Genomic DNA, 11,717 nt, shown 5'->3' with positions numbered 1-11,717 from the left:
ATAAGGCCGAATGGCCAATGTGATGAAAGTGAACATGTATATGTGTGATAAGACCGAATGGCCAATGTGATGAAAGTGAACATGTATATGTGTGATAAAGCCGAATGGCCAATGTGATGAAAGTGAACAGGTGTATGTGTGATAAGGCCGAGTGGCCAATGTGATGAATGTGAGCATGTGTATGTGAGATAAGGCCTAATGACCGATGTGATGAATGTGAAAGTGTATAAATGTGATAAGTCCCGAAGGGCATTTGTGTCAGTACTATATCCGGGTTAAAACCCCGCAGGCTTTATGCGAGAATATTATCACTGATTAATGTCCGTAAGCTTCGTGCTCGTACTATATCCGGGCTCTAAAGACCCGATGACTACGTGTGGGAATTTTGTCCGGGTAAGACTCGATAACTTCGTGTGGAGATTATGTCCAGGTAAGACTTCGTAATAAGAGTTGCTTATAAATATATTCAATGCGAAAGGTTAAACAGGTATGTACTCCAAGTCTATATGTGAGCTTGATTGCACTAAATCATAAGGTAGTTATGTGATGCATGTGAGAGCAATCTATGAGACTACTCCTATGATTATGTGATATCGGATCAGTGTGAGAGGTGATGGGAAATCATACGATATATCTATGTCACATGAGCTCACTTTTACGTGAAAGTTTATCTGCCTATTGCATATGATGAGACGTGCGTATTCGGAAAAGGGATGGTATGCCCGAAGGAAGAGTGAAATAAAAAATACGAACAACTATGTTATAATTTGATTGTTATCTATTGCCACTGCTTAAAACTTACTAAGCATTGTAATGCTTACTCCGTTTACTCTGTTTCCTCTGTTTTATAGATCTCATTGCGAAGCTACAGGCTCGGGGATCGTCAGCAACTAGTCACACTATCACTATCCACGGTTTGGTACTGCTATGTTTTGGATTGTCTTATGGCATGTATAAAATAGACTAGTGGCGGAAGAATATTTTGGTTAATGTATATAGCCATGCGAAAATGGCTTACATATGTTTGAGCATAATGTTATAATCATTTGGTATGGAATGGTTAATCACTATCATAATTTGTGCTATTCATGCTAAAGGGGCTAGTTGAATCATGGAAACTATTAAATAGGTAAAGTCTACCTTAAAGGCAGATGTTGGCAGCAGCAGTGATGTAGATTTGGAAAATCACTAAAAATAGTATGATTGGAATTAAATAATGAATAAATTATGTAAACGAACCTTGATGATTCTATTTTCATAGGGAAGTAACGAAACGATCATATGGACAGTATGTTAAGAATTATTGAGGTTCTCGTGAGACAGGGCCAGAACGGTTTCTGGATTCCCTGTTCCGACTATGGAGATTTATTATAAATTAACCAGAGATAATTAGGAGTCATGCCATATATGTACAGATTCCTCTCTGAGTCTAGTTTCTATAGAAACAAACGACATCAGTATTGAAGCTCTGTGCGGGGAGATATCCAATTCGTAATGCGCAAGGGTCAGTGTAGTCGATCCCTGTAACATGGGAGATTTTGACTAATAAACTGTACTAATTGGCCCGACCAAAAATTCTAGAAAAAAATATGTAGATGGGCATATGAGTCTAGTTTCAGGGAAAAATCACGAAACTGATTTTCGAGTTGTGAAACTCAAGATATGATTTTTAAAGCGACTATTACGCAGATTGGCAGTGTCTGGAAAATTTTTAAAAAGTCTGTTAACACCTCGTGTTCGACTCCGGTGACGGTCTCGGGTTCGGGGTGTTACAGTCGGAGGTTGAAATTCGAGCCGATATGAGTTATGAAGAAGAGCCGATGTGTATCCTAGCTCGTGAAGTGAAGGAGTTGCGGAACAAAAGGGTTCCGTTAGTAAAGGTGTTATGGCTCAAACACGGGATCGAGGAAGCTACTTGGGAAACCGAGAGCTCGATGAAAGAACGATACCCAAACCTATTTACCGGTAAGATTTTCTGGGACGAAAATTTCCTGAGTGGGGGAGAGTTGTAACAGCCCAAAATTGACCCTAGTCGGGAAGTGGTTTCGGGACCGCTAAACCGAGTCACCGAAAGGTTTGAATGTGATGTTTATTGTCTAGAATATGTAATCATGATTGTGTGAAAATTTCAAGCTTCGATTTAGTCGATTGCATGTGAATTTAGTCAATAGGACTTATATGAGAAAATTTTAAAATGTGATAGGTCAATGCATGAGGACCTATTAGTGCATGGGGAAGAAAAAGGGACTTGCATGTCAAATTCCCCCTCCCTAATATGTAGTGGCCGGCCATGCTATGGGTGGAAACATGTTGGGAACATGTTGGCCTAGTGAGGTATGTAGGATAAAATATAATAAGAAGTATGGGGAATAAAGAAATGGAAAAAGGAAAGGATGTGTGGTAATTGTTTCTTTCCTCCCCTTTTGCCGTGAAAGTAAGAAGGAAAAACAAAAAAAAAAGTGTCCATCTTTCTTCATTTCCCCTTGGCCGAATGTTCTAAAGAAGAAAGAAAAAAATTTGTTCATCTTTTATCATCCTTGGCCGAAAATGCTAAGAAGAAGGGGGAAGGGGAAGTAAGACATTCGGCCACTCCTTCTAGTCTTGAATAAGGTATGTAATGCATGGTAGCTTTTGGAAATTGTTGAATGTATTAAGCTAGTTACTAAGTCCCTTACTTAGCCCATGTTCAAATCTTGAATATTGTTGGTAACATGAGCAATCGGTCATCTTAAGTCACTATTAAGGTAAGGAAGTATGTACTAGCTTTTGAAATTTTAGTTGATATTGAGTGAGTTATCAAGTGATTTTTGTAAACCATGTTGAAATTTCGATTTTGGGGGTGAGTATGGTTTTCGGCTATAAAAGATTAATAAGGGTGATGATTGTGTTTCATGCTAAACTTAGATGAATAATGGTAGTTGCTCACATCTTGATATCTATGAGTTTCTTTCTTGGTTCTACCATAGACCCCCAAAGTATATGTTTATTGGGTGTTGTTGGAGGTTTATGATAGAAGCTAATGAGTGAGAGTTTGATAGGTACCATGAGGTTAAACTTCATGAGATTGTAAGCTTGTAAGTTGGATGATGAAATTCATGCTTTGTGAAGGTAAAAGGAGTAGAAGGAGCATTCGGCCATGAAGAAAAAAAAGAGAGCAAAGGGGGAAATTTATGATGAATTAAGTGTTAAATGGAATGAAAATGATGTTATATGGGGGTATGTATATTCGGCCATATGAGTGAATACATAGATGATGTTAAATTTGGTTATGTATAATGGGCCATATAGAGTACACATGGTGATATTAACCTTAATTCTTTATAATTGATCAAGTGGATGATGTTGGTTTATATGGTCGAATTTGAATTATGAATATGTACCTTGAATTAGAATGTTGCCGTATGCTTCTTTTGATATGAAACTATTAATGTTACGGGATATAAATAACTAGCAACGTAATTAAACTAGTTGATTTATTTATTTAAGCTCAAGAACCTAAAGGAGAGGCGTCCAACAAGGGGAAATCGAAGGTCATCGAGTAGCCGACTCGGAATTATTTTACCCAACATAAAGTAAGTCATTAAGCATATAGTTGGTATTATTTCAAATGGTCATAATGTTTATGTATTGATGCTGAATGGAATGAATAAATATACATATATATATATGCATGTACGTATGTGATGATGAAATTGTTGAATGAAAGAAAAGAGGTAAGATGTACTGAGTTGTTGATCTCGGCACTAAACGTCGGGATAACCATTTATGACCATGAGATTGGCGCTAAGTGCGCGGGATTAAATTGTACAGCACTAAGTGTGCGATTTGACTATGTTGCACTAAGTGTGCGAAATGAATATGATGCACTAAGTGTGTGAATTGACCATGCGGCACTAAGTGTGCGAGTTTGACTATGTAGCACTAAGTGTGCGATTTGATTACGTAGCACTAAGTGTGCGAGTTGATTATATAGCACTGAGTGTGCGGACTCAATATACATTCGTGAATCATTATGGACACTATGTGTGCGACACTATTGAGTCGATCGCGGACAGCGGATCGGGTAAGTGTCTTGAGTACATGGCTAATAGGTGCTATGCTTATACTTGGTGTTGAGCTCGGTAAGTTTGAACCTATGTGACAACTATACTTGAAGTCACGTACATAAACTTTATCGTAGGATGGGTGAAAGGCCGTTTAGTCGTTTGATTGTAACGAAAATAAATTGATTTATGAAAATGCTTCAATGTCCTATTGATGAGTATATGGAATGTGAATGCATGAATTGATATGAAATTGAATCGATAGGTTGGAGGAACTATGGTATGGTTCGGAATGGATGGAGTAATTAGCCTCGTTCCATTTTGTTTTCTCTTGTGATAATGTTATTGATGGATGGTAGTGCATTGCTTATGACTTACTGAGTTATAAACTCACTCAGTGTTTCCTTGTCACCCATTATAGGTTGCTTGGACTCATCTATTTTTGCGGGGTCAGGCCGTCATCGAAGTCATCACATCGGATAGCAAGTTTTGGTACTTTCTTCTTAGTTGGCTTAGAAGAACATTTTGGCATGTATAAGCTATTACGTTGTGTTTGAACTTTGGCATGTAAACTTTAAGCCATGCGAAAATGGCACGAATGTTCGATTGAGTTGGTTCAAGGGTAGGCATGAAATGGACCTAGTTACTTTCGTAACAGATGCTGGCAGCAGCAGTGTCATGAGATTGAAAAATCACTAAAAATAGTAGGAGTGGAATTAATTGATGAATAAATTATGTAATCGAAGCTCGATGAGTCTGTTTTCATGAGGAAGTAATGAAAAGATCATATGGGCAGTATATTAAGAGATAATCAGATTTTTGTGGGACAGGGCCAGAACGGTTTCTGGATTCCCTGCTCCGATTTTGGAAATTCATAATAAATTAACCAGAGATAATTAGGGGTCGTACCATATATGTACAGATTCCTATCTGAGTCTAGTTTTCATAGAAACAAACGCCATCAGTATTGAAGCCCCGTACAGGGAGATATCCAAGTCGTAATGGGCAAAGATCAGTGTAGTCGACCCCTGCAACATGGGAGACTTTGACTAATAAACTGTACTAATTGGCCCGACCAAAAATTCTAGAAAAAAATACATAGATGGGTACATGAGTCTAGTTTCTGGGAAAAATCACGAAACTGATTTTCGAGTTACGAAACTCAAGATATGATTTTTAAAACGACTGGTACACAGATTGGGCAGTGTCTGGAAAATAAATTTTATAAGGGGTTAAAGCCAGTTAACACCTCGTGTTCGACTCCGGTGTCGGTTTCGGGTTCGGGGTGTTACAAATAGTAAAATATTAAGTAATTAAAAAATATAACTTATTATTCGAATATGAGTCAAATATTATTGCCCACAAAGAATCATTATTATAATATTTCATTGTATTTGACGTAGTATTTTACAATACAATAGTAGCCAACATTCACAATTATGTAAATATTAATAAAACTATCAAATATTAAATAATAATAACTAAACATCTCAAATAATAATAAAAATCATACATTTTTTTTGTGATGAAAACAAAACATATTAATAATGTTAAAATATGATTTTTTTAGTAATTCTTTAGATGTTATTTTTAAAGAAAATGCCTTCCTAATACATAAATTTATAATGCTAAATATTAATTTTAATTGGTATATAACTATAACATTAATTAAGTGATAATTAATTTAAATAAAAAATTTAATTTAATATAAATCCAAAATCTAATTAAATGATATTAACTATTAGGTTGATAAATAAATATATTTATTCATTATAGATTATAATATCAAAATATTGATTTTTATCTTAACATATATATAAATTTAATAGCACACATTTAATTTTTATTAATTATAATTTTTTTAACATTATTAACTATTGTAATGTTTAAAATAAAACCATGTTTATATATAAAAATTATATTTATTTAATTTAAAAATTTTGGATTTTTATTATTGTAATTTATCCGATTATATTTAATTTTATAAATTGATAAATTTATTAAAAATTAATATATTATGTTATTTTTAAGTAGAACTTTTAAAAGGGATGACCAATGATGTCCATGAAACCAACTAAAAATCTGAGTAAGACAAATGCACCTATCAATTAATAGTATAGTTGTGGTGAGTAAAGGTATCATTCTCAAGAAGACTAAAAGTACTAGTAATTACTGTCTTTCTATTATTTAACCGATAAATTCGAGTGATTGATTAAAACTAAAATTAACTAAATTAATTAACTACAAACACGACAAATAACAAATTAGGAAAATAATCGAATAATAACCAATAAGCCAAACAATACCCAGGAAAGAATTCACCTAGATTTCATCTGTCATTATCAATCTAAATTATGCAATTTCTTTACTTAGTTTCTTGATCCATAGAAATCCCTAAATTATGCTAATATCTCTCTTCAAGAATAAGAGCAGCTGACTCAAGGTTGATAAATTGAGAATTCTTTCTAATTAAAACCTCTAATCCGATAGATTTATGTCATCCTATTTCATACATGCAAATAAAAGCATCCCAGAGACAGTATAACCATAAAAAACAAAGAAACTCATAATAATCGCCAAAGAAATCGAAAGGGGGTCTTTAATCTTGATGGAAATCTGCTTCAGAATCTACTTCAGAATTTGCTTCAATGGTGTTTTTTGAGTTGTTTTCTTGAATATTCTATGACAGCTCTCTCTTATTTTCTTATTTTTGTCATATATAGGTCTCAGAATACTTGAAAAACCATAAAAATTGCATTTTTTGGCTGTTTGGAATACAATTCACAAAATTGACACGGCCTGCCACATGGCCGTGTGGTAGCCGATGTGGCTCACACAGCCATGTGTCTAGGCCGTATGGAAGGGGTCAGCCCGTTTGGCTCCTATAACTTGCTCTGATTTTTGGGTTTTCGCTCGTTTTTCACTTCTTTGGCTCCCAAATGCTCTCCTAAGTATTAAAAAAAATTTAAAGGATTAGGAGCATAAAATTCACCATTTAAATAAAATAACCACCCAAAAACGCATTAAGAATGAGGCTAAAATATGTTACTTTTAGCACCTATCAGCCAAATTAATTAATTTTACATTAATATACTATTATATTAATTAATATTAATTTTATTATTATATGATAATAATAATATTTTAATATTAATTTATAATATTATTAATAATAAAATATATTCTCATTAATTTATATAATTTTCAAAACTAATATTTATATATATTATACTATGTGACTTTGTCACTTTGGTGCCAACTAAAAGGCAAATGGAATGTGGATAGGTTGATTGACTGGGCTTGGACCCTTTTTACCCAAAGCCAGAAGATTAGGTTGCCTTAAATTCATGATGATTAGTTCAGAGACCTTCCTTTCTCTCCTTTTATCCATACTTAAAATTTAATTATTAAGTTAATAAATGAATAAATTACACCAACAATCACTCAAATTTGGGGCAACTGACAAAATAACCACCTAGGTTTCATTTCAGTCACTCAACTTTAGAAAAATAACAAAATAGTCCTTTTAACCATTTTCAGTTACAGACGTAACAAATAGGTGACATGGCAGATGACGGATTGCTTGGTGTCATTAACCGTCCAGTTGGTTGGTTAGCACTAATTTAAATAGCCCCTTTAGCACCAATTTAAGTTTTAGCCAATAAAAGAAGAAGAGAATAAGAAGAAGGAGAAGAGAAAAAATAGATATGTTGACCTGATTTTGGTGTGCTATAGTGGAAACCCAGCCAAATTAAACACGTCTTGGTCCAATGACAACCCAGGTAGGAGGTTTTTTTGTTGTAAGAAGTTTGGGAGTGGGTTTCGAAAACAATGTCATTTTTTCACTTGGTTTGATCCACTATTGACTTCTCGTTCACAAATTGTGTTGTTGGGTCTTCTAAAAAATTTGAGGAAATTGGAGGATGCAATGAGGAGGGAGAGAAATACATGAGTTTTGGTGCTTGTTTTTGTAATATAAATTCTATTTTTAAAGCCTAAACCAGCTTATGTGGCTACTAGTATACTGTTATGTTATTCATTCATGGTGAGTTGGGTCCTAAATGTAATAGCCTGTAAAGGGTAGAAGTTTTCTAAATGTAATGGGAGAATATTTGGTTATTGTAATGGTCCGATATTCTCACAAATTTGTATTTCATTTCATTTGAATTTATGAATGTTTAATCTTCTTTTAAGACTTGAAAGAGTATTTGCTTATTGTTTTTTTCTTACATTGTATGGATCAATGCTTATATGTTAAAAGAGATAATATAGATGAAAAAAAAACAGAAACATATTGGAAGGGAAAATATTGCCCAAATTGCATGGGCCAAATTGTTTACAAAAGGAAGAGCAAACTATTGCCAAATTTTCCTACAATTCAATACAATTGAACAGATTTGAATTATAGGCAATTTACAAAAGAATTCAATGACTATATGCCTAAGTTGAGATAACAGTATCAATCATAGTAAAATTTACATATATATATACACCTAATTTAATAAATCAGTAGCAAGTATAGGCAAATTTACACAAGTTCAAAAAGTTTAACAAAATAAAGTCCTATTCACAATGTCATCATTAGTCTGTCACATATGACTCTTGAGTAGAAGACATCCATCTAACAATGGTTGGTTTCCTTTTGAATGAAAGCTTTTCTCTTGGGGCAACATCTTGTTAGAGAGTTGAGGCATATTGTTGAGGAGTTGGGGCAGTTTGTAACTGAGTTGGGGTAGCCTCCTACTGAGTTGGGGTAGTCTCTTGCTGGTTTAGGGTAGATTGTTGCTGAGTTAGGGCAACCACTTGGTTGTGAAAACCAATTTTGTGTTTTTTGACCTATAGGAACAATTGAAATCCATCAAAAAAATTCATCAAACAAATTCATAACTTAAGTAATGATAAACCATAATTTATACATATTTTTATCCCATGCTTAGCGTAATTATGGATGGTTTCTCCTTAGAATTGGTGAATTCGATGCTCCTAATTCTTTAATTTCATGTTTTATACTTAGGTGAGCATAGGAAAGTAAAAAGGGCGAGAAATGGGTCAAAAACGGAGAAAATAGGCCCACGTGGGAAATCAACACGGCCTGGACTTACTCACACGGGCGTGTCACACGACCGTGTCCCTTTGGTAAGATCGAACCATGACTTACATGGGTAGATCAGACGTCCGTGCCTATTTAACAGCCTTGACCACGATGTTAAGTAATCACACACGGGCGTGTCACATAGGCGTGTCCCTGCCGAGCCCAAGTTTAGTTCAATTCTGAAAAGGCCAATTTTGGGGGCTCTTAGGCATTCTAAAGCCTATTTAAACACTTGAGGAGACACTTAGAAGGGGGAAGGAGAGTAGGAAGCAAGGAATTACTCAAGGAAAGCCAATTGATCCATCTCAGAAGCCGGTTTCATCATCAAGACTGAAGATCTCCCTTCAATTCCTTCAGGAGTTTTGAGTTTTCTTATGTTTTGTTATCTTTATGCTTTTGAGATGTTTTCTTTCATAAGTATGAACTAAACCCCCTAAATACCTAAGGGGAATGAAACCTAAGACGGATCTTGTTATTATTATCTGAATTGTATGATAAATATTTGACTTGTTCTTAATTATGTGTTCTTAATTCTTGTTTTGATATTCCAGGATATTAATTCAAGTTAAGCTCTTATTCAGAGGAGGAATAGACCCTGTCTAAGAGCAAATTTGTCATAATTAAGTGGAGTTGATTGCACGCTTAGAGATAGGGTGATAAGATTTTGCCGGATTAGGGTGAAACCTAATGAGGGAATCCATAGATCGAGTTAATGCAATTCTACGGATCAAGTCAAATGAATAAATCGATTGATTCAGAGTCAAATAACAAGTGAAGTCTAGGTGGATTTTTCCTTAGGTATTGTCTTAATCAATCGAATTTTCCCAAAAGTATTTGTCCAAATTTTCTTTCTGTGTATTCTTAGTTAATAATTAGTTTAGATAACCAAACCTCTTAATTTTTAGGCTAGATAATAAAAAGGAAGTAAATATTAGTACTCGTAGTTTCTTTGGGTTCGACAATCCAGTCTTGTTGAACTATACTACTGTTCGATAGGTACACTTGCCTTAATCGTGATAATAAGTTAGTCTTAAGAACGATTCTTTCATAAATATTTAAAACCTGTCACGAATATCACGTACCAAGTTTTTGGCACCGTTGCTGAGGAACTAGGATATTAGGAACACTCGATTTTTATTACTTTAGCCATTTTACTTTACTTTTATTGCAATTTAAATTTTTATTTTCTTTTCTAATTCTTCATTTATTTTCTTTTGACAGGTTTTTCTAGTTTATGACCAGAAGAAACCCGTTAGGACCACTACTTTTTGACGGTGAGATTGACTGCACAGTTCGTAGAAACAGGCGATAAATAAGGCAAAGATTACGATACACAGAGGAAGAGCAAGAGGACGATACTTCAACCACAACCGAGGAGATGGCTGAAAACCAAGAAAATCTGCTACCTCCTGCGATTGCTGTTAATCAGAATCCTGCTCCACGCACTATGTATGAATATGCTAAACTTTATTTAACAAGAACTGAGTCGAGAATAGTTAGACCTACTGTAGCTGTAAATACTTTTGAACTGAAACCTAACACAATTCAAATGATACAGCAATTTTTTCAATTTGATGGTTTGCAGGACGAAGATCCCAACGCTCACTTCGCAAATTTCTTATAAATTTGCGACACTTTTAAAAAAAATGGCGTTTCTGATGACGCCATTCACTTTCAGTTATTCCCTTTTTCATTGAGAAACAAAGCTAAACAGTGGTTGAACTCGTTGTCACGGGGGTCAATCACTACTTGGGAACAAATGACCAAAAAGTTTTTATTAAAATATTTTTCGCCGGTTAAAATAGCCAAATTACGTACTGATATCTCTTCTTTTGTGCAGATGGATTTAGAAACACTCTACGACGCATAGGAGAGATACAAGAACCTCTTGAGAAGATGCCCTCACCATGGGTTACCACTCTGGGTACAGGTTCAAACCTTTCATAATGGCTTGAATCCTTCGACTTGGCAGATGATTGGCGCAGCTGCTGGAGGAACCATCAATGATAAGACACCTGAAGATGCCTATGAATTTATAGAGGGGATGTCACTAAATAACTATTAGTGGCAAGTCATGAGGACAAAGCCAACGAAAATAGCCGACATTTATAACGTCGATTCGGTCACTAAGCTCTCTAATCAGGTAGAACTATTGAATAAGAAAATTGAAGGTTTTCTTAGTTCTTCACAGGTTCACCCAGTAATGCAGTCTGAAGCAAGTGGAGGTGGATCAAGTAGTTCAGAATACCCAACTTATGGCCACAACATGGAGAACGAGTAGTTAAATTACATGGGTAACAATCCTTGATCTCAAAACAATCCTTATAGCAATACTTACAATGCAGGTTGGAGGAACCACCCAAATTTTTCATGGGGAGGCCAAGGAAATCAGAGACCACCACCCCCTCCAGGCTTTCAGCAAGCACCGTACCAGCAGGAGAAAAAACCGAACCTTGAGGAGATGCTAACCAAATTCATCTCGGTGTCAAAAATTCATTTTTAGAATACCGAGACAGCATTCAAAAATAAACAAGCATCAATCCAAGGGCTCGAAACTCAGATTGGCCAGCTCGCCAAGTTGA

At 35.0% G+C, this 11,717-nt stretch overlaps 1 non-coding gene across 1 annotated transcript; it reads right to left on the bottom strand.

Moving 5' to 3' along the window:
* Positions 1–10,942: 10,942 nt before the first annotated feature.
* LOC121231178 (small nucleolar RNA R71) lies at positions 10,943–11,049 on the bottom strand. The gene has a single exon (XR_005929245.1). It is a non-coding gene; the product is annotated as a small nucleolar RNA R71 (small nucleolar RNA).
* Between the last annotated feature and the right edge of the window lie 668 nt (positions 11,050–11,717).

The sequence above is a fragment of the Gossypium hirsutum genome, chromosome A06 (genome assembly GCF_007990345.1).
Source record: "Gossypium hirsutum isolate 1008001.06 chromosome A06, Gossypium_hirsutum_v2.1, whole genome shotgun sequence".
Lineage (NCBI taxonomy): Eukaryota > Viridiplantae > Streptophyta > Magnoliopsida > Malvales > Malvaceae > Gossypium > Gossypium hirsutum.
The sequence above is the reverse complement of the archived record's forward strand: the minus strand, read 5'-3'. Positions and strand labels throughout refer to the sequence as shown.